Source organism: Seriola lalandi, unplaced genomic scaffold (assembly GCF_002814215.2).
Source record: "Seriola lalandi dorsalis isolate HSWRI2012SDOR001 ecotype SW California unplaced genomic scaffold, Sedor1 jcf7180002054692, whole genome shotgun sequence".
Taxonomy (NCBI): Eukaryota; Metazoa; Chordata; class Actinopteri; order Carangiformes; family Carangidae; genus Seriola; species Seriola lalandi.
Window position 1 is genome coordinate 3,722,002 of NW_019525245.1, and position 21,497 is coordinate 3,743,498.

The following is a 21,497-nucleotide window of genomic DNA, read 5'->3' on the forward strand; positions in this document are numbered from 1 at the left end:
AAGTCAAATTCTCTCCTTTTCAGAAATCTGTTCCATTAAATGTGCTGAAATGCAATGTGCCGCACACTAAATAGCATATTATATATGCAGGAGAAGAGAGTATTACTGCTGAGCATATCATTAACCTTTAAAGTGCTGCATGATCTATGCTTTATGTTTTATGGCAACAATAACAATGCACTCTGGTGACTGTGATTTTAAATGGGCTCCATTGATCAGTGTGATACCGAGGCCCGTTTAAAATGAATGAATCACCTCAATAAAAATGTAGTCATTCTTTCTACATGTGACTGCGGGACATTTCCAACACTGTTAGTCATGTCAGGGCGTTCTTTGTTACTATCATATGAATCATGTAACTTCCATAAGTGCCCAAGACCTGTTATTTTGCTCTGTGCTCATTGTATGTGTGGGCTTTGCCGGCATACCAGCTGCATACAGCCAGCTTGAATCTAGCCCATATATGTTAATGCCATTACAGAGCAGATTATAATGAAATCATGTTTGAACATGAGCATTGGTTTATGCAATGAAATAACAGACAAATGGCTTTCGGGGCAAAGGACTGTAATCTTTATAAATGACTGTGCTTACGCTGAATCATTCTGCATTTCACTCATGGCTGCCACCATGCTCAATTCACATGTGAATACATTTAAAATGGGACAGGAATAATACAATGATGCGGTACGTGTGCATGTGAGCGTATTGCTGTGTGGCTGGTGGTCTCTTGTCTGTCTAGCCGGCAGTCATGCCCTCGTGTCTCTTCAATGGTGCCTAACATTGTTAGCTGACTGTGACAGACTAACAAAAAAAAAAAAAGAGTGAGAAATTGGTTGAGGGAATGATGCTAAATCACTAGTGTGACAAATCAATTGATTTCAGAGCAACACTGAATGCACTACAGCACTTAACGGGAATAACAACTCGAACTGACTGAGGGCCTTGCCTTGGGGGGGGGGGGGGGGGGGGGGGGGGGGTGCATGTGTGTTGTGTGTGTATACATTGATTTGACTTTTTGTGTCAGTTTTATGTCTCAGTGGTGAGTGTTTTGTCTCCCTTTCCTCTCAACAAGACTAAGTCTTTAGCTATGCTAGTTGCTCTTTGAAGCTGTATTTAAGCACAGCTGTGCTTTGAACTAAATGCCAGCATGCTAACATGCTCACAATGACAACGTTAACATGCTGATGTTTACCATGTACAATAGCCTAGTTTAGTGTGTGCCAACATTTGTTAATTAGCACGAAGTACAGCTGAGGCTGATGTGGATGTGATTGGTTTTCCAGTTATCTGGTGATAAACCAAAGTATTGAAAAAATTTAAAGTTTGTCTTAGCTAATGATGGTGCAAGATGAAAAGTAATGGGGAATTCATCCTAAGCGCGACATGGATGCTTGTACCAAATTTCATTGAAATATCTCAACAGCTATTGGATGGATTTCCGTCACCTAAAATGACAGACAAACCGACTGTTTGACTGGCTAAAAACCATCAGGAAGCAAGTAAAAGTGTTAGTTTGAGGTGTGACTCACAGTGACAAAGCACTGTAGGGGGAGTTGTGTTGTGCTGGTCTGTAGGGCCCCAGGAGAGCGACACTGGAAGTAATGGAGGTCACACTCAATGCTTCTGTAAAGATCAAAAAGCCCCCATGAGAATTGTTACTGTACACAGTGAGCACTGAAACTATTGAACAGGAACAGAATAAATAAGAAAAATAACTGTTGTTGTTGTTGTTGATGTTTGTGGTTTGTTGACAGATAAAATAGCAAAGAGAAACATTTTCTCCAGATAACACCTGTAGCACCTGTGCTTGCTAAGTGGAGCACTATCGCAAGATAGTAGCTACTGCCTGTAACAAGACGTTTATTGTTGCCTTAAGGCTGTTTTACTGACAGACATGTTTCCTCCTTCTGTGGTGACAGGTGCCTGTCCTGAAGTGAGCTCTCTGCCAGTGATTCCCATGTTTCTTGTCCTACAGAATCTGCACAGTCGGTGCAAGTTAATGCTGTAATACTATAAAAAAGTGATAAATATTGCGTTAAATATCTGTATATCTGATTAAAACTACATTATAATGTGTTTATAAAGCAGTGTTATAAATGTACAAATACAGCAGCTGCTTGTGTATAAATGAATCTGGCAGGGCTTGATATTGTAATGCTTTGGACAGTCTAGAAATCACTCTACTGTCACTCTACTGTTTGAAGATCAATGACCCGAGTGGTAATCAGCTCTTTCAGACTGCTAGGCTTAGTGCTTCAGTCAATCCACTTACTTATTCAACATCTCACAGGTCATGTCGTGTGACCAAGGTCATCAGCAGAATTCACGCTACGTGATACTGCAAGTAAATACGTGCGACTTGGTCTGCTGAGCCATCTGGACACTCGCTGAGTGTGTCAAAGATGCTGTAAGAGAAGGTCGACCTTCACAACAGCAGTACACTTTGCAGTTGTTCGCGGCTGTTAGCCGGCCACATGAGCCCATGCATATTTGATGCAAAACCTCACTCGACCTCTTCGAAAGTCCAACAGAAAGTAGGCTTTGTGACACACCTCCTCAGATTAGACATGTTTTGATGCTTATGTTTCCAAAGCTTTTCATACATGTCGCTTATGTGTGATTTATTGACATCTTCGATGGTCTTGAGTGAGAGAGCAAATCTAGGTCCCGGGTTCCTCATGCTTTAAATAGGCCAAATGCTGACCTAATTGCCTCCACTGCTGTCAGTGGAAATGGGACTGGTGCTCCGATGAGGAGAGGAGAGGAGATGAAATGAGGAAATATAAATGATACTTGTGGATGAAGAAGACAAGTAATAGATGAAGAAAAGTAATGAAGTGCTCCACAGATGAAGAATGATATGGAGATGGAGGTGTGGTACTATGCAGTAGGTGACTGTCTAGCTTGTCTTGACAGTGGAAATGCCACACATGGTCACTGCATTCACACATACGGATGCACACACGCATACACACACACACACACACACACACACACACACACACACACTGAGAGGGCAGAAATAGCCTGGCTATTTTGACGCTACTTCGGTAAAATTGACTTCAGGAGGAAGCTGTTCTTCAGTTAATCTGCGGCACTGACAGAACAACCGGTTTTGTTAAGCAGAAAATAGAAAGAGATGTGAGAGCAAGATGGTGAACTGTTCACCGTCTGCTGATGGAAAGGCAAAGTCTAGTGTGCGTGCGTGCGTGCGTGCCTGCGTGCGTGCCTGCATGCCTGCATGCGTGGATGTGTGTGAGCGAAGGGCGGAGAAAGAGATATCCTGTACATACATGTGTTTGGATATTTACATGTGTCCTTACCATGATGCACATGAAGTGGGAAGTTTTGATTCGTTCAGTCTATGCTCTCCTCTGAGCCAGCTAATGCCAGGCTGCTCTGAGGTCAGCCTCTGTCTCTTTTAATGCTAGTGCTTTATTCCTCCTTTGTTCCCATTTCACTCTCTCTGCCCACTCCCTTCCCTCTCTCTTTTCTCTGCCCCCCGTACCCCCCACCCCTACTGCAGCTGCCACTGTCCTTGTTTTTGACCTATACAATGACCTGGACTATGTCCTGACAACACAAGGAACCATCAGATTTTGTCTCTACGCCAGCTTTAGTTCAACTCAGCCATCGGCAATGCGTTTGCAACATGTGGGAGCTGTATGGTTTAGGAAAAGTGAATTTCATCATTGTTGATTCACAGCGAGGCTGAAACACTGATGTGTTTTATGAACAAAGTGCCAATTCTTACATGGGCTTGATTTGTGTCAGTTCTCCTTCCAAAAACTGCTCAAAAAGAAAGTTTGGAAATGATTCATCTGTCATGTTTGAGTTATTTCAGCTTATTGCTCTAGCATTTGAAATTGGTAATAGAAGTGTTATCATGGCAGTGACAGTTGCTTAAGAGAATATATAAACTGTTAACACTGATGTGACTCATGTCACCAAAACCTGTTTTTCTCCTGCAGGATTTCATGCACTAGTTTGCATGAACACCACAGAACAATCTCAACTGGCATGCACTGCTATACCTGGGGACATTTATGGTAAATATAGGAGGGAAGAAAAGCCCTGTGAGATTATTCTTGACTGAGGCTCGTCTTCTTTTCAGTCCCCTTTTTTCCTTGTCTAGATGATCTATTACAGTTTGTTCTAATTTAAAAATGATTAAAGGAATAATAATCTCTTGAGGAGACAAGCAGCATACTAAAAGCAAAGTCCACATAACAACAGAAGAGGAAGCTCTCAACTTCTCAGCGGGACATCTGCAACAGGATTAGCAAAACGCTGTGACAGTCTGACATTTGAACCCTAGGGTAGAGCTAGCTGGTGAAGTTAGGCCGTTGATAGCTGATAGTGATGGGGTCCTGACAGTGCCTGTTGGTATTATTATAAATGTTTGTGCTGCACCAACAGTATCCCTGCAAGAGCTTGTGTCATGGTTTTTACGATGAGGGCAGATTTAAGAAGGATTGGCAGTTAATCCTCAGGGGTTGCCCATGTTTGGAGATAATAGCTCACTTCAGTTGCAGGACTGACACTACAGACATGAGGTGGGAACCTGTCCTGCAGATGTGTGGCAGAAACTTGAAATAAGGTAGTGATGTTGTGCAAAGCCAAAACTGACTAATGACTCATTTGGATAATGCACAGACACATATACACACAGACACATATACACACTTTCTGATGAATGGTAAACATTATCATAGCATTTGCATAAGTTTTTATTTCACGTCATTCAGTCTAAACCACAGGCTTTTTCAGAACTTGTTTTTTTTGTAATGTTTCTGAAGAGACAAGCTCTTTAATTCTCACAGTCGAATCCACTCCATGTAGAGCTATCCCAGAGTATCAGATCTGTAAATCTACTGGCCTTTTCGAAAATACCTGTGAGACTTAAGTGTTGAGTGTTGAGTCACAGTGACAAAAGCATCTCATCCACAGTAACCATGAATGTGCAAAGTGCTTTGTGGCAGGTCTGAATATGACACGTGTGAAAGTGTGTGACTGCTGTACAGTCGTTGGTATTGCGAGGGGCTCAGTCCTTTGCTGGATAAATATCACTGTTTTGTAGATTTTCCTGTGCTCTCTTGCACTGGAACATTTGAAATGTCAAACATATCAAATTTTCGTAGTTGCTAAAAATAGCAAAGGTAGCTTTATTCAGATGCTTTTAGTGTACTCCACAATTCAATCCAAAAATCCATTTGCCTGATAAGCCTGACCTCATTCACCCTCCTTTGTCTACTCATAAGTGCGTTAATGCAACATGCCAGCTGTAGCCCTCACTGACACAAAACAGTATTCAGGCTGACCAGAACCTTATCTGAGCACAGAGGTCACCAAGAGGTCACGCTGACACTCATTCAGCTCATTAGAAAACTGTGCTACTACTGCATCAGGGCTGTGCTGTAAGCCTGTGAGTCAACTTCATTCAGATCATCAAGTACTGACCTCATTTGGTGACGTAGGACGTGTTGTGTATTTATGGAAAAATTGTTGTTAAAATGTGGCTGAGGAACTTTTTGGTGACAAACGAGGCAGTGACATTTCAGTTTTGTGGCTTTTCACCCTGAATAACGTTGCATGTGAATAATGGGGACGTGAGACGAGGGCTGCGTTCATGACGTCATGTTTTTGTTTAGGATGTTTTCCCTCTGTGGCTCAGATTACCTTAAACTGACCCACGTAAATGACGACAAGCAACTGTTTCTGTCCATTTCCACAGCAACTCTGCCGCATGTTGAAGTATTACTTTTTTGTCAGTTATAATCACACCACATGCCGCTGCAGTGTTTGCAGGTACAGCTTTAGCTTATTCAAACAGTAAGAGTCTGTGCAACTAATTCCATGTAATTGAAATTTTGTGCACCCAAGGAGTCGTTTTGTGCTTTTCATGCTAATTTACTTGTGTTTGCATATAGTTTACACCTCCAAACTTCATTGAGCGCCTTGAGTCAAAACAACTCAAAACAAGGTTTGGCAACTTTGTGTGTGCATAAATTTGAGTGTACAATACAAAAAATCTTGTTCTTCATTTTCTACTTTCTCTATTTTCATTAAGGATGTTCTACGACCAACACTACAGCGTCACAGTTATAGAGAATGAATTTACAACATACTCGAGATGTACATATACCTCTAATTTCATATTAACTATTTTAAATGAGTCTTACTTACATTTACTGATAATAACTTTATAATTGCTAGTGTTTGTATTCACCTTATTTTGTGCTGTTGAAAACCACCTTCATGGTAAAGAAAATCCTTACAGCGCACACATTGTTCAGGGGTCAATAACCGAGAACAATCATGCTAATCACACTTTGCTGTTCTGAATTTTAATTAGACTCATTAAGAATCTGTTGTGAGGGTTTTACTCTAATAACTGGATTGTGAGATTTCATTGCCAGTAGTGCTCTGAAGGGCTTAGGATAATTTGTCTGTGTGTGTTTACATGCGTGTTGAGCATGGTGCAGCTGTATGTACTTGACTGTATTACAAAGCTCAGCCTGCTGATATGTTGCGATTGTTTCAGTGTCACTTTGGTTGAAGTGAAAAGGACGATATTTCTGGCCAAGAGGCAACAACTGCCATGTCCTTATTTGAAAACTTCCCCACTCTGTCTCCATCTTTCCAGCTTTCTCCTTGATATTGCTCTCCTCTCACCTAGCTCACGCTCCCCTCTTACAGCCTCCTTACTACCGTTTCTACTCTCTCTTCCTCTCTCCCTCTCTTTTGAGTGTCCTCTCATGCTCTTTACCAATGATGGGGCAGAGGTGCAGAGTTACCTCCATCCATCTAACTGTCCTCCACAGTTCGCTGTTCGAAAACGCAGTTTGCTTCAGCCATATTGTTCTCTTTCGGCGTTGGCACAGACCAGACATGTGCTCACACAGACACAAGTAAGCCCTCATGCATGTTCATAGGTACACACTTGCACGCACACAAACTCACACAATAGGTTATTCTTGGAATACAAAGCCACCCGCTGTTTACCAAAGATTAGATGACAATTTTATTTTGCACTGCAAATTCATTCATAAACAATAAACCCAGCAATCAGCTATGCAGACAATGACTATGAATTTCATGATTTAAAGCTGCACTGATCAATATTTTTATATTTACTTTGGATCAGATTAATGTGTTTATGAGACAGGGGTCACTTGTAGTGACAAAGTATTATCAAATGTGCATTTATCAGATGGATACAAACATGAGTCCACATGAATGTTAATGTGGCTCTGTGTCTGCTGGATGTGTAAATGGGTAACGCTTTGCTAACACATTTGACATATCAACTTTATGAGGACACAATATATCAGTGCTGTGTTTGCAGCTCATTCTGCTCCCTCTCAAGTGGCCAAATAAATCATTTATGTACATAGAATACCAGTAATAATATAAACTGTGCTGTTGTGAAAAGCAGGTGTGGAGGACGAGCTATCTCAGGAGGAGCAGGAAGGAGGAGGGACCTGGCTTCATCACAGGTTATATAGAGAATTGAGTTCAGGTGTGTGAGTGCGAATGTGAATTCCTTTGTTCTTTAGAGCTTGCAGTATTTTGCTTGAGCTGTTATGTTAAAGTTAGCACATTAGTAGCTGTTGTACATTGCAGCACTTGATAACCCTAGATATTTTCTGTATTAAGTATATTAAGTTTAATGTATACTGGCAAGGTGGCGCATGGTTCATATTTTCTGTTCAGATAAAAAACACCATTGATTGTTGTCCACCCTCATTGCCTAGAGTAGCTACAAGCTATAGATATTGATGGTTAGAATACATTTTATTTCCCAACCAGTAGAAAAGTCCTTAGACTTTATGTCCTAGTTATTATCTAGTGCTGAACCGTCAGTGTGGTCCCATCCATGGTAAATTATATACTACAATTGTACACACAAGATGTTCTTCAGTGTGTGATGTAGAAGACACAAACTCCGAGGTTCTCTTGAATTCAGGATAAAAAGTATGAAGTGTTTATGCTCAAATGTTACACATCTACATTTACATTTAGAATCAATGCCTGGGGAAAGTAGGGTGGCCCTAATTTTGACAGGCAGCTGTGAATGTCTCTGCCTGCAGCTGTGTGAGTGACGCATTGCAGGCCTGATTGCATCTCACATACACAACAACTGAGAGCCAGAAAATTTGCTTGTGAAGAAACCATGTTTTTCTTTTTTCTGCTAAACCAAGTGGCTTCCTGCTAGAGAATGTTTCAGGCAGCTTTCCGGTTTATGTCCTGACTTCCTGCTACATGGAAGCACAGGACAATGTTGTCAGACTGCAACATGAGAACGGAAGTATTGCCTCTCTGTCTTTGTCTTATGCATGATGTTTTTCTACACTTTACACCGCTGCATTTTGAAGTCATGATGTCCAGTGATGGATCAAATTAACTTTCACCCATAAAGCAGGTCAACTCCAAAAGCCAGGGTGTGAATCCTGTATCATACCAGCTGTTAGCATTGGCCTTTTTTAAAAGTTTAACCTAGATGAACCCTTAACGAGCCTCAGGGTTTTGGCTGCCTAATGTAGCCATATTGACCATTTGCCACAGCATGTGTATACCATAGGAATTAAAAGCTGAAAAAATATCTGTTATTTATTTATTGGCATTTCAGGTCAGGTCTATTCTGGTTCAAATTAATTGTCTGTTCCCCACAAGGACAACCACTAAACGTCTTAAAATAATGACACATTTAATTAAAAGGATATTCAACCTGATTCTCAAATCCATGGTAATGCTAAATGTACCTACAGAAGACGTGGGACTAAACTGTAGCAAAATTCAGCACGTTTAGTTTTTCTCACTTCATCAATTTTTGATCGAGAACATATTTTACCCTGCGATTGTGTTTTTAGTGTCTTCAGCTAAATGGACTTCTGCTGGACACACGTCATGATAGTGCTGCATTGTTTGGACATTGTTTATATCGTGCTAGTGTTCAGGAAAGCTTCATTTAAATTGTAGAGCGAACAGATTTCTCCTTTGACCAAGTCAGCACTTCCCATAGATTAAGAGTGCACCATTTCATCATGCAAATTACAATTACAGATCCTCTAAAGCAGAAAAAAGGCGTAACACATTGTTTCACATCTGATTTAGTTTAATTACTTTTTTTTTAAAGAACAGCTTTTTATGTTTGCCCGAGGTTCAAGAAGAAACACAGAGATGGAGAGAGAAATATAGAGAGGGGCAATATTATAGTAATCTAAACCAGAGTGATGGGACCATGAATCAGGAGCTGGAGAAAATAAGCTCTGTGGTGATGCTGCCTTCACACCATTGCTTTCTCATTCCTTCCCGCTCTCTTTGTAAACCCACCCCCACCCCCCATCTCTCCATAAGCATCACCTCGCTGGATGTTGTCTCCATGGAGATTCTTATGGGTCTCCTTGGCAAGGTCACCTTCACCAGACAGAAAGTCACCCAGAGAAAAACAAGGAAGGCATCCTCATAGAATATACAAAAATGTTGAAATTTCAACACGAAGAGAAGGAGTGTGACTAACAAGCAGAAAATGAGGGGGGAGGAAAATGAAGGGTTTGGCTGTGGGGGAGAGAGATGTCAAGAGAGATGGAAGAAGAGTGTGGAAAACAACAGGAAAGAATAGCAGGAAAGGGGGGAGGGGTGCGTAAACAAACAAACAGCTCCGTTAAGCAAACCTCAGGCTTGTGTTAAGGCTAATCTGGGAGAAACATGTTTAGTGAAGGCTGTATGGAAAAAGAGTCCACACACACACACACACACACACACACACACACACACACACACACACACACACACTTCTTTGGATGAAGCTCCAGATCACCTGGAAGCAAATTGCCAGATGCATGTGAAGAAGCCAGCTGGCAGCTGGGATAACATGGTTTTTACACACAGTCTTAAGACACACACATACTCCATCACTTCTTCTCATTTGCCTCACTCCATCTGCCATGCCCTACCCGTCCTCATTGCTAAAAGTTCACTCGCTCTCACTGTACCTGGCCGCGGCCCTGGTCTGTACCTCCTGCAGAGTGTGCTGGAGGTGGCCCTCGCCTGGGGACATCAATATTTCAGGCTCTCTCAGCTCATGGGAGTACACGGGCCACTCAGAGCCCAGGGGGTGGTGAGAGGTGCTGATGGAGAGACAGAACAGGAGGTAGAAGGCTAGAGCTGCGCACTGATAGGTGAGAGAGAGCGGGTATGATATGGGAGAGTAAATGATAGAGTGAGGGAAGGAGAGGGAGAAGCATCGAGAGGGTTGGATGGATATGAGGAGAAAATGATAGTGTGCATTATAGAAAGATGGACGAGGGAGGGGTGTTGATAGAAGGGGGTTAAACATAATTTTTCTGCTTTGTTTTTGGATGGATGGCTGTATCAACTGTATCAGTGTTGCATGATGAACTGGAGAGTAAAGGGAGAGTGAGAGAACGATATAATAATAATTGTGATGATGGTAACGATCTGTGTATTTATGGCTCTGAAAATCCATTTGCTTGAGGAGAACATTAAGCAGTTAATTACCTATTAAAAACGAGGCAATAACATACAGGGGCAGTTGAGAATACAGAAGGAAAAGTGGGCAAGAGACAGATGAACCCAGGAATGGACAGGAAAAAAATGGATGATAAGTAGATGAGCGGTTAGATGAATGGATGGATTGAGAGGAGGTGCAACAGACACAGATGCATATCCTGTCTAAAATCTGATGACAGAGAGACTCCTGCCCTGCTCTATTGCTCCTTCCCTCTCGTCCTTTTACTCAATGTGAAAGAGCTTCACCGGCCAACTGTTGCTACGACTACAGCTGTTGCCACAATGGTGGTCATTAGGGGTTGTTACCATAGCAAGGAGGATCCCGAGGGGCAGTCAGAGATCAGAGGAGAGACGCTGCACCTCCAGTGACGGTCGATACGTTCATGTTGTTTATGGGTGTAATGTCAAAGTGATCACTCTAGTGAGTTATCGTTCACGAGCAAATAATATATTTACATTGATTATAAATTAAAGGTGGTTTTACTGACCCATGAGCCCATAAAACATGTGGTTATAATGATTGAGAAAATTATAATGTCTTACAATACATAAATCACAGATATAATATAATAGACTGCATTGTATGTAGTTCACCCTTGACTAAATTCTGCTGCTACAGATACAAGGTAATAAATATTTGAATGCCACACACAACTACACATACAACTCATATAAAAACTATATTGTAAAACAAGACTAAGAGTCTAAAGCCATGCCAGAGGCTGCACTTAGACACAGCAATGCTTTGAGATGACAATGCTAATGTGAGAATGCTAACATGCTCAAAATGATAATGGTAATGTTTAGCAGGTATAATGTTAACCATGTTCATCATAAGGACAGTTGAGGATGATGGGAATGTACTGGACAGATGAATTATTGCAGTTCATACTGGTGATAATGTTAACCAGAAATGTCATGGCAGCACGAGAGGAAAAAGTCAAGGCACCGAAATTATTTGGATTTTTTTGGGCCCGAATTTTTGAGATGAAGTCTAAACATATATTTTTGCCTGTTTACGGTCTGAACATTTGTCTGCAGTGATGGACTAGTTAAAGAAGTAAAGTATGCCAGAGCAAGATAACTTATAAGGGACACAAAGTGGAGCAGGAAGTAGAGCAAGAAAGTAGCACTCACAGAGCAAAGCTAAACTAAAGTGAGTCTGTCAGTTTTCCCCCTGGAGTCAGTTTCAGTTACACTGTAACAATGACCAGGAAGATATTTGACTACGATTATTATGGGCTCTTACAACAGAAAGGGTGAGGGAACACTGAGTGAACTCTGACCTGTGGTTCACATCCCACTGAAGCGAAGTGAGTGTTGTTGTTTTGAGGAAATTAGATTTGCTGACATGAAAGTTTTGTAATTACAAGGTAGTCATATAGTTGAAATAAATATGACCCTGTATACATACAGCCCGATGATCTTAAAGTTGAGGGGTGTGTGTGTGTGTGTGTGTGTGTGTGTGTGTGTGTGTGTGTGTGTGTGTGTGTGTGTGTGTGTGTGTGTGTGCGTGAAAATATGTGAGGTTGTTGAGTAGCTGTCACTGCTTTTCTAAATAGAGAAGCTGATAAAATATCCGTGGGGTGATATGAAATATCGACCAAGTCCTTGGAACTGCCTTCTCAACCATCCCTTAATTTAATCACACTCTGACACAAACAGTTCACCCTCAAGCTTCTCCCACAGTGCTTTCCAAAACACTTTGGAAGGTGACTGTCCTTATGTATCACATCTGGTGCCTGCATGGTTTTATCAGCGGCTTCACCTGACCATGACCCACCTCTCGCCAACTGGTTACCTTTGAGCACCCTTGCTGAGGCTATACTATACTCCTGTCACTGATAGGAGAGAAGAGAAGGACAGTGGGTAAATCCTTCACGTAGATTGTGTGGGCAATATACTCCCATGCTGCACTGCCTGAATGAGACTGCATTTATAAAGGGCCCTGCTGGGAAATGGGAAAGGATGACAATGAGCAGATATTTGATACAGAAGTGTAGCACTTTGCGTAGAAGAGCACATACTAGAAGAGAGCAGGGGAGAGAGGGAGAAACAGGAATGAGATGTCATGTTTGTTTACCTGACAATAGACTTCTTTGCATTGATATCTCATTGGACTAGTCGGCGTTTGCTTTATACCTTTATATTTATACTTTATACCTTATTATTATTTTTCTAATGTGAGTTTGACAAGAAAAGAGCAAGATTAAAGAGGGCAAGGTTTTTGTGTTGATTTACAAAGCAGCTCGGGCAGTCAGATCAAAGCAGGATTGTGAGTGATCAACAGCTTGTTTTAGCAAAAAGACAGAAGGACAAACAAAAACGAGATGGGTGCACAGGGTTTATGAGAAAGCAATTAGTTAGAGTGGCAAAACAAACACGTCGGCAGGTTAACAGAAAGACCGGGGAGATGAATGGGAGATGACAGAGACAAGTAGCTGATGAGCAGCAGAGAGGCTGTATGGCCTGCAGTGAGACAGTTAGATCTGGCTCAGAGTGGCTGCATCAAACAGCAGAAAGTGTGTCACAGTAGAGCTAGGCTAATGCACCAGGCTAATGTTGCTTCACTCAGCCCCTGCTGCATTCAGGCCTCCCGCTTAGCACTTTCTGTTACTGTTAGCACAAGTCATGCCCTGAGAAATCAAAACTGCATGAGCCATAATGAAGAGTTTAGCTCGTACATGGGCAAACCAAGACTACAGTCTAACTCTGCTGTGAGGATTTATGCCAGTCACTAATCGCTGCTCAGTCAGTGGAATACTTTTTTCTTTTTCTTTTTTTCCTCAGACGACCCTGACTGCACCAGGTATTGGCAGGGAACAGAAATCTACATAAAAAACAAAGCTATGCACACTCTCAAGGATCAATACAGAATTGGCAGAGTTACTGACAATGAATAACACCGTAAAATGTTGCTTAGATACAAAGGTACCGCTGTGTACATACTGTATCTTCAAGGCCGAACAATCAGATTGAATGACTTTCCTACCTTGTAAAACACTGGCACAGCCTTTATCTCAAATCATTTTTTTAAGTTTCTGCCTTTATTCTGATAGAACAGTGAGAGATAGACAGGAAAGTCATGCAGAGAGAGAGGATGACAATGCAGCAAAGGGGCCACTGGTCAGACTTGAACCCATGGCTGCTGCAGTTAGGACTAAGCGTATGTGGTACATGCTCTACCAGGTGAGCCACCGAGGCGCCCGTTAAGTTTAAAGGAAATTTGCACCAAGGAAACTGCCTCATATAGAAAGTTGTTTTTAAACATTTACACGTACAAACTACATGTACCCGTTGCTAATGAGCTAACTGACAAAGCTAATGTTAACTTGCTGATATCTGACGTACGTGTTTAGAGTGAAGAGTAAAATAGGTAATAGGACGTAGTCAACACGTCATCATACACATCTGACACAACACTTGATTAAAAGGTTGTTTAATATAGATGCACACCAGGAAGCTTTTAAAAGTCGACACAGTATATCTCACGTAACAAAACATTATGCTAACTTAATGCTAACCCACCATATAAAGCCTGGTGTGTTAGCATAATCAGCTATAGTTACCTCTCCCTCAGTCTAAACTGTATGACAGTGACTCCCTCTGATACGCACATCACTTCATGTATGCATATACAGTATAATTAAAACTGTCATACCTACATTTACAAAGGATTGGCAGTTAAGTTTAATATTTTGTTTGGGCTGTACTAGAACAAGAAACACATTGTAAACTTCACAAGCCTATACCTTCAATGTAAGTCTACATTGTGGAGTGTTGTAGAACTGGATACCACAGGCACATTCGATTATGGCTGCAGGCTGCACATTATGCTGCAGGCATCACTTTGTGTCCCAGCAGACAGGTTTTCCATTTGATTCCTAGGAGCCCTTCTCCTATAAAAGAGGGAGTTGTAATGGTAGCGATTGAGGAGATCTGTAATCTATAATCTAGGTATACGAACCCATTCACCCCTGTACAAATTGTCATAGTGAACTTACTGCAGCATACACACACACACACACACACACACACACACACAGATCTCACAGCTGACCTGTGGCTAATGAAATATGAACCCAGTGGCAAAGCCCAAAATTATGCTAGGAGTGTATGAGCTCAGACATTTAGCCTACATCAGAGCCTTGAAACCACAGGGGAGCTCCATCTTCTCTTATCAAGCAAAGGTCATTTGAAGCTCAGTTTAGGTCACTGATCAGTCACTGATCAGTCACTGGCTCTTTGGCACACATCCAGTAGCCATCCAGGTATCATCACTGATTCTCACTATGTGGAGGAAGATGAGACGAACAACAGGCAGCTTGGCATAGACCTCTCATTATTTTTCTCTCACTGAAATTATTGTATCAAAGCCTTCACCATGCAGCAATATTATCCCCTCATTATCTTCTAATGTAAATATCAGAAACAATCAAAGATAACACACTGCATGAAAAAAAAGAAATATATTTTCTGATGTACTGTCACATTATTTAAACTTCATTAACATAAATTCTTACTTACTACAAGAATACAAGAATACTATGTGTTGAAACTTGAAAAAGTCATGTCTTTTTAATTATTTGTTGAGTGTTTTCAAATTTATCAGAAACAAACATGTGACTGATCTGAGATGCAGATAAGGCTGCATCATGTAACTATTCATAGTAAAAGGATTTCTGGAGAGATTTAACCCAAATAAAATGCATGTTGTATGCCTTGAACGCATGAAATGTTTCTAAAGGTGGTAAATAAAACTAATAAGACATTGGCCGACAAAGCTTTGAATTGACATAAATTTATACATTATATATTATATATATTATATTATACATGCTTATTATGACGATATATCAATATATATTATCAGTGATCGTAAAGAATCACCTGGTTTCACTAAATCAGTTTAGTATAGCCTATCTAATGTAGTATGTAATGTAGTGTCTTTTCTTATAGAATAACAATGCACTTGTCATTTTAATACAAATTTAATATATTTGGACTTACTTTTCAAATGCTAATCACCAGTGGCTACAATGACATTTCCTGTTGTCCCCCCTCTCCCTTTTCTTTCATTGCTCCATGTGTATTGTGACTCAATTATCAGCAACACTCAATCACACAAAAAAAAAACAGAATAGAGTTAAATCACAGTGGATGTCCTTTGCAGTGTAGCAGGTCCAACTGAACCACAGCATCCCTCCTCAGGAAATAATCAGTTCAATATTTCTGCTCACTGGAAATAGTCTACTGTTGTGCGTGCGTCACACTAGGATGCAATGGATGGAGCCTATAATATTTAATGACAGAGTGCAAAGGCAGCCTAAAATTAGGTTCTGTTTTGTGCTGTCTGTGGGACGTTTGCCCTGAAACTGCTCTTACACACCACTGCAGTATGGTTTTTTTCAGCATCTGTTGATGGAGATGTTAGCTTCTCTCACATTAAGATGTGTCTCATATTCAGCTTGTAACTAGATATGATTTTAACCGGATTTCATTTACACCTAGTATTAATGTGTGTCTCCAGTGTCCACAATTCCAAACGGATCTTCTTGTCCAGCTCACGTCACATCCTCCTCTTGTTTGCGTGGAGACCATGTGGATGTGGATTGACAGTCGCATTTACGTTTTTGTTCAATGTGGTCACAATGCGTCCCTTACCACCTCTGGAGGTGGTCTGACTGATCACATCACAAGCTTTCCTCAGTCTGTCTCGGGTGCATTTACACAAGTGCAATCTAATCCCCCAAAACACATTTTAACAACAAGTGTAAACAGGGTATTTGTCTGTTTGTGCCACACTCTCTGAATGTCACCTCCGGGTATGAAACATATTTAAAAAGACAAAACAATAGTATAGAGCCTTTATACTGTTAGTGAACAATATCTACAAGTTATATCATGTAGAAAAATATTGCTGCTGATTCATGATGTGATTTCCTGGAGTTTTACTGCCTCTGGAAGCATTTTCCTAATCTAATCTATGGTTTTAATTGAAATGCTTTATCTCTCTAGATGTGCCAGTTTGCCTATCTCAAAAAGCTAATTGATTTTCCAAATAAATGAAACAGTTGTCAGGACAAAAACAGACAATGAAACATATTATCAAAGCACTATAATAATGTCCATATTACCAAATAAAAAACTAAGTTGGCAAGTAAAAATCCACTGGCAAGGCATTAAATTTAAAGCAATCTTGCCTGAACACATTTTCTGTGTTAGATGTACATTGTGATATGATTGTTATGATGATCGAACCTGATGAGTCGTCTTTGTGTTACAGGATTTCTTCCTCTCCGAGCCTGTTCTTCCCTGACCTCAAAAACAAACTCTGCACTCCAACCAATAAGGTAGGGCATATTTGGTTTTTCTTCAACCCTCAGGGCAGTGATAATCTGTCTTCATTTAAAGCCTTTGTTAGCATCTTCTGCTCAGTTGTGAACGGGACTCGAGAGCCAGTGCTAATGAGACAGTGGCCTGCTTGATGTTGTTGTTGGATATATTGAAACGTCTTAACTGCCAGGAGAATTATCTCATAGGCTACAGGGAGACAGCGCGCCTTGACCTTGTCTAGATTGAACTACGATGGTTCTTCAGGGCATTTATACTGAATGCTGCTGTCAAATAGAAAACAAGTATGAAGCTGTGGAAGGCAGAACTTGTCCTTTGTGCAGGCTAATAAATCTCTGGGGGTTTTTGTTGGCTCAGGCCAAAAACTGATCGGAATAGAAATGTCAGCGTATTTGATGTTAAACAGTTTGAATGTAACATGAGTACAGTAAGTGTACCAGTGTTGTGTAGTTGCATCTATGAAAGGGCATGTTTTGTCATGCAGACGCATGCACAATGTTGCCTGCAGAGCAGCGAGCACTGATGGAACATAGCCGCGGTGCTCAGCATCATGAGTGTCCTCTGTGGGCTTCCCTGAGGTACAACACTGGACTCTTGATTTCACGCTGGATTAATTTCATTCGGAGCACAAATCTCCTCTGCAATACTATCCATAGGAGCACACTGTCCATCCTGTTGTGGAGCAAACAAACATGTGAAGGAACTCACCCTTTTTTACACACAGTGCAGCCACTGCTTTCACATCTTTCTACTTAAAACAGGCCCGAGAGTTGTTGCACTTCAAAAGTAAATTAAATTGTACGAAGCAACAGTCAAATTAAACATTTGTGTAATTTCTTGTGGAAAGTGCCTGAGGACGAGAGAGTTTTGTTGGGAACAGCCATGACTGTGTGAACCTTGTTAAATTTCCAGTGACATTGATAGTACCTCCTTGGTTTTTGTACAAATCCAAGTAGGTACAAATCAATATCCTCTCTGCAGCTGTTGCATTAATGATTTTTTGCTCCACTGAGCTGCTCTACGTACATAGCCCTACATAACAGTGACCCATTCATCAGGGCATACTGAAAACATCACAAGGTGAAAAGTTTAAAAGCTTAACTTTTTCACAGTCTGGCATTCAAAAGAAATAAAAAACACATTTATAACGTTTTTGAGCAAATGCCGACCTCTGCAGATATTGATTGGATCCATATTGGATCAATATTACCTAAAGAAAACTACACTGTTGGGAAGAATCATACATAAAGAAAGCATCAGAGGGCCAGAAACCATAACGAAAAAGAAAAACGCTTCTTCACCGTGTTGACTGGAAATCCATTTACTTTCAGGGTGAATACCTCATTTTTGATGATGTGAGCATTAGTAGAAATTTCAACTAATAGAAACATAAACACAAAAATCACTGATTTCTGCCATAACTGACGCGCAGTTGCATCTTAGAATAATCCTTTTACACATTTTACTCTTAATCAAAAGCATCATCTGTTTTCATTACAGAAAAAAGAAATACACAAACAATACGCATTATCATACTAAAAACCAAGACGTGTCTGTTGTATTTGACTTCATGAAAATACGCCTCTGCAGTTTACAAATACATGCGGTAATTTACATGACACAACAATCCTACATTTACATATTAGAACACCCAGAGTGCCTCTGTGCACCCTTCAGTACTCTCACACGATTTGATCCAGCAACTCAGTTAATTGTTAATAACTATTGTTAATTAATGCATTTTTACAAATAAATGGCCATAAGAAACACCAACATACCTCATATTCCTAATACATAGTGAACAATGGAGTTTGCACTGATGACATTTGAATTCACTGTTTAATGTTAAGAGCAGTACATATGCATAAAACATTTCATTTGAAATTCAAATGATTGTTGTCATAAAAATATACATGCTAATTATGCGGCCGCTGTCGGCCTCAGAGAAAGTGTAGACATTTATCTCCCAGTGTTTATGTAAAGCATTTCAGTGTGTGAGACAGGAAGGATTGAGCCGAAGGAGCGTTTGTGATTAGGAGAGAAGCTATAGCACATAAGCACATCCAGTATCAGTGCTTTGAAACCAAGGTGAGTTTAGTGTCAACATGCTCAGTTTATCTCGTCTTTTTTTTTTTTTTTTTTCCTCTTCAGAGCAATACCTTTGCACAGCGGGGACTACAGGGAGCATCCACATCTCTGACAATATGGCATTTCTAGTACGTTTAGTTAAAGTCTTCACAGCTTGAAATGTATCCATCACTAAATGCCAGAGAGACATGCTGTCCCCAGAGCTGCGATCCCATTGCCTTCATTCAGCCCACGATCAATTTGCTCTTCTCTCTCCTGAGAGTCACAGTGTTGCATTTTATCTGTGGTGAATTGTTGACGTTATTATGTTTTGTTTTCATATAGCAAGCATATATCTAATTCATCTTCAGCACCAAACAAAAACAATTCATTTGGACTGTTGATCATTCCACAAATAAACTGTATCTTACCTAACTAAGCTATCTCTGTGATTTTGATCAATAATATTGGTTGTAAAATAATAAATGAGGAACCAATTATCCTGATATTATTCCCAGAGCTCAAGATTTTGTCTTCTAATTGCTTGTTTTGGTCAGTCCAACAGTCCAAAAACCCAAAGCTATTCAATCACTATGTTTACATCCACAAATTATTCAGGTTTTTGTCCTTTGTCCTGAAAAAGGCAATATTCCTACTAAATTGTTTACATAGCTAATGAAAATGAATATTCCACTTATAATCCCATTTACATGCAGCCATGCATACTTTGATTAACACTGATTAAAAGTTTGTTGTTGTGATATTTGCTCTTACCCAAAAACCTGTTTGTATCTAAATCTTTCAATAGGTGTATTTCTCCCTCTGTCCTGAAGTGTGGGCTTTTCTTTTACGTGCATCTGTCTCTACCCCAGCCTTGCAAACTGTTGTGTAGCTGGTTTGTGTACAATGAACAGAGCTGACTGAAAACGGGCAAGAGACGGTGTGTTCCAAACTGCCGTAAAACCACAACTGAAGCGCATATTCTGAATGTGCTGATTAATGTATATATAACACCTGATTAATATCGGCATGTCCCACGTCTTCATTGAAAAATGCAACATTTGGAAAAAGGCCAAATTCATAATATCCAAACATAATATGTTGTTTACATGACCCACATTAAATTCCAAATATTGTCACATTTGGAATGATAGCGGAATATTATTGTGAATGATATATTTTTAAAAAAGCATGTCATGAATGAGAAGGTGGAATGAGTGAGCTGAGTGCGTTCTGCATTTTTTCTTGATTAATGACTTTAGTGATTAATCTAAAATTCTTGTTGATAAACTTCCAGTCCACCAACTAATGCAAACACATTCATCATTTCAGCACTATTACATCAGTTACACAACGGTCTGCTAATGGTATGAAGATAAATGTTCGCTGATCTCTGCTGTACAGGGTCCACAATCTACACACATTTAACCTTGAATACTTTCAACATGCTGTAACATTTTCTCCTCTTGTTCTAAACTTGAGCTGATGACACTGTGGCTTATGATGGAGAAATCATGTGTCTCACTGCTGTTTGCAGCAGGACAGGGCCAAGACTGCAAATCTGCAGGGGATTTACTTCTCTCATGAGAACACGTTCTCTTGTGTTCATTTGCATAGAGGAGTTGGATTGGCTTTAATGAAGTTACAGTGCAGCTCCTCATGCATGGAGCTTTTATCACACTTGTTTCAGGGATGCTAAATCTACTGTGGCCGAAAGAACAAAAGTGCTGACACTACTGGAAGTAGCAGTGTATTAGAGGTGTATATTAGATGTAAAATGCAGTGTGTCATCGCTGAGCTTTTTCCTGGAACATTGAGTCATTAGATGCTAAAAAGGTTCAGTATGGTTCATTCTCCTGCTTCATTTGCGGGACTTCCACTGGGGACATCATTTCCTTCTTGCACACACTGGTGTATCCACTCAGTAACCCTGCTTTAGGGTTAACACTGGTACAGAGATCGCTGACCTTGACTTAATGCAGGAGCTAAAGTACCTAAAAACACACTGACACAGTATTGTTGTGTGCACACTGCCTCAGACCAAGAGTGTTGTGTTACCATATTAACATACTACGGTATAGAGGCTTATGCCTGTCATTCTGCTGACATGCCATCATCTCCGGTGTGTGCGTGTGTGTGTGTGTGTGTGTGTGTGTGTGTGTGTGTGTGTGTGTGTGTGTGTGTGCGTGCACTGTGTCCAGTTTGTGTAGGCATTGCATTAACATGGTTTAATCCTCTGCATGGCTTATTGGATACAAATCCTTCCCAAAGCCTTTAAAGCTCCTGCCTTTTCATTTCTCTCTCTTCCTCTCTGTCCCTCTCTCTCTCTCTACCTCTATCTATCTCTATCCTTCCATCAGACTGAGAAGGAAACTGCAGCGCTCTTGGCGTCACAACATCTTCACCTTCATTCTTAAACCCCATCTGGTGCTTGTTTTATTGGGTAATTTTACCTGTTGGCCAAACATTGATATTTTACTCGCACTCAGTTTGAGACATGGGGGTACAAACAACAAAAATATTTTACCAGCATTTCA

The 21,497-nt window shown here is 40.5% G+C and overlaps 1 protein-coding gene across 2 annotated transcripts in view; it reads left to right on the top strand.

Annotated features, from left to right (window-relative positions):
- dlgap4b (discs, large (Drosophila) homolog-associated protein 4b) overlaps nt 1-21,497 on the top strand; it is a 107,039-nt gene that overhangs the window by 13,538 nt on the left and 72,004 nt on the right. For both annotated transcript variants that reach the window (XM_023423553.2, XM_023423556.2), the window contains exon 2: nt 16,826-16,892. The gene's annotated coding sequence lies outside the window, so the exon portion shown is untranslated. The remainder of the gene's footprint in view (nt 1-16,825; nt 16,893-21,497) is intronic.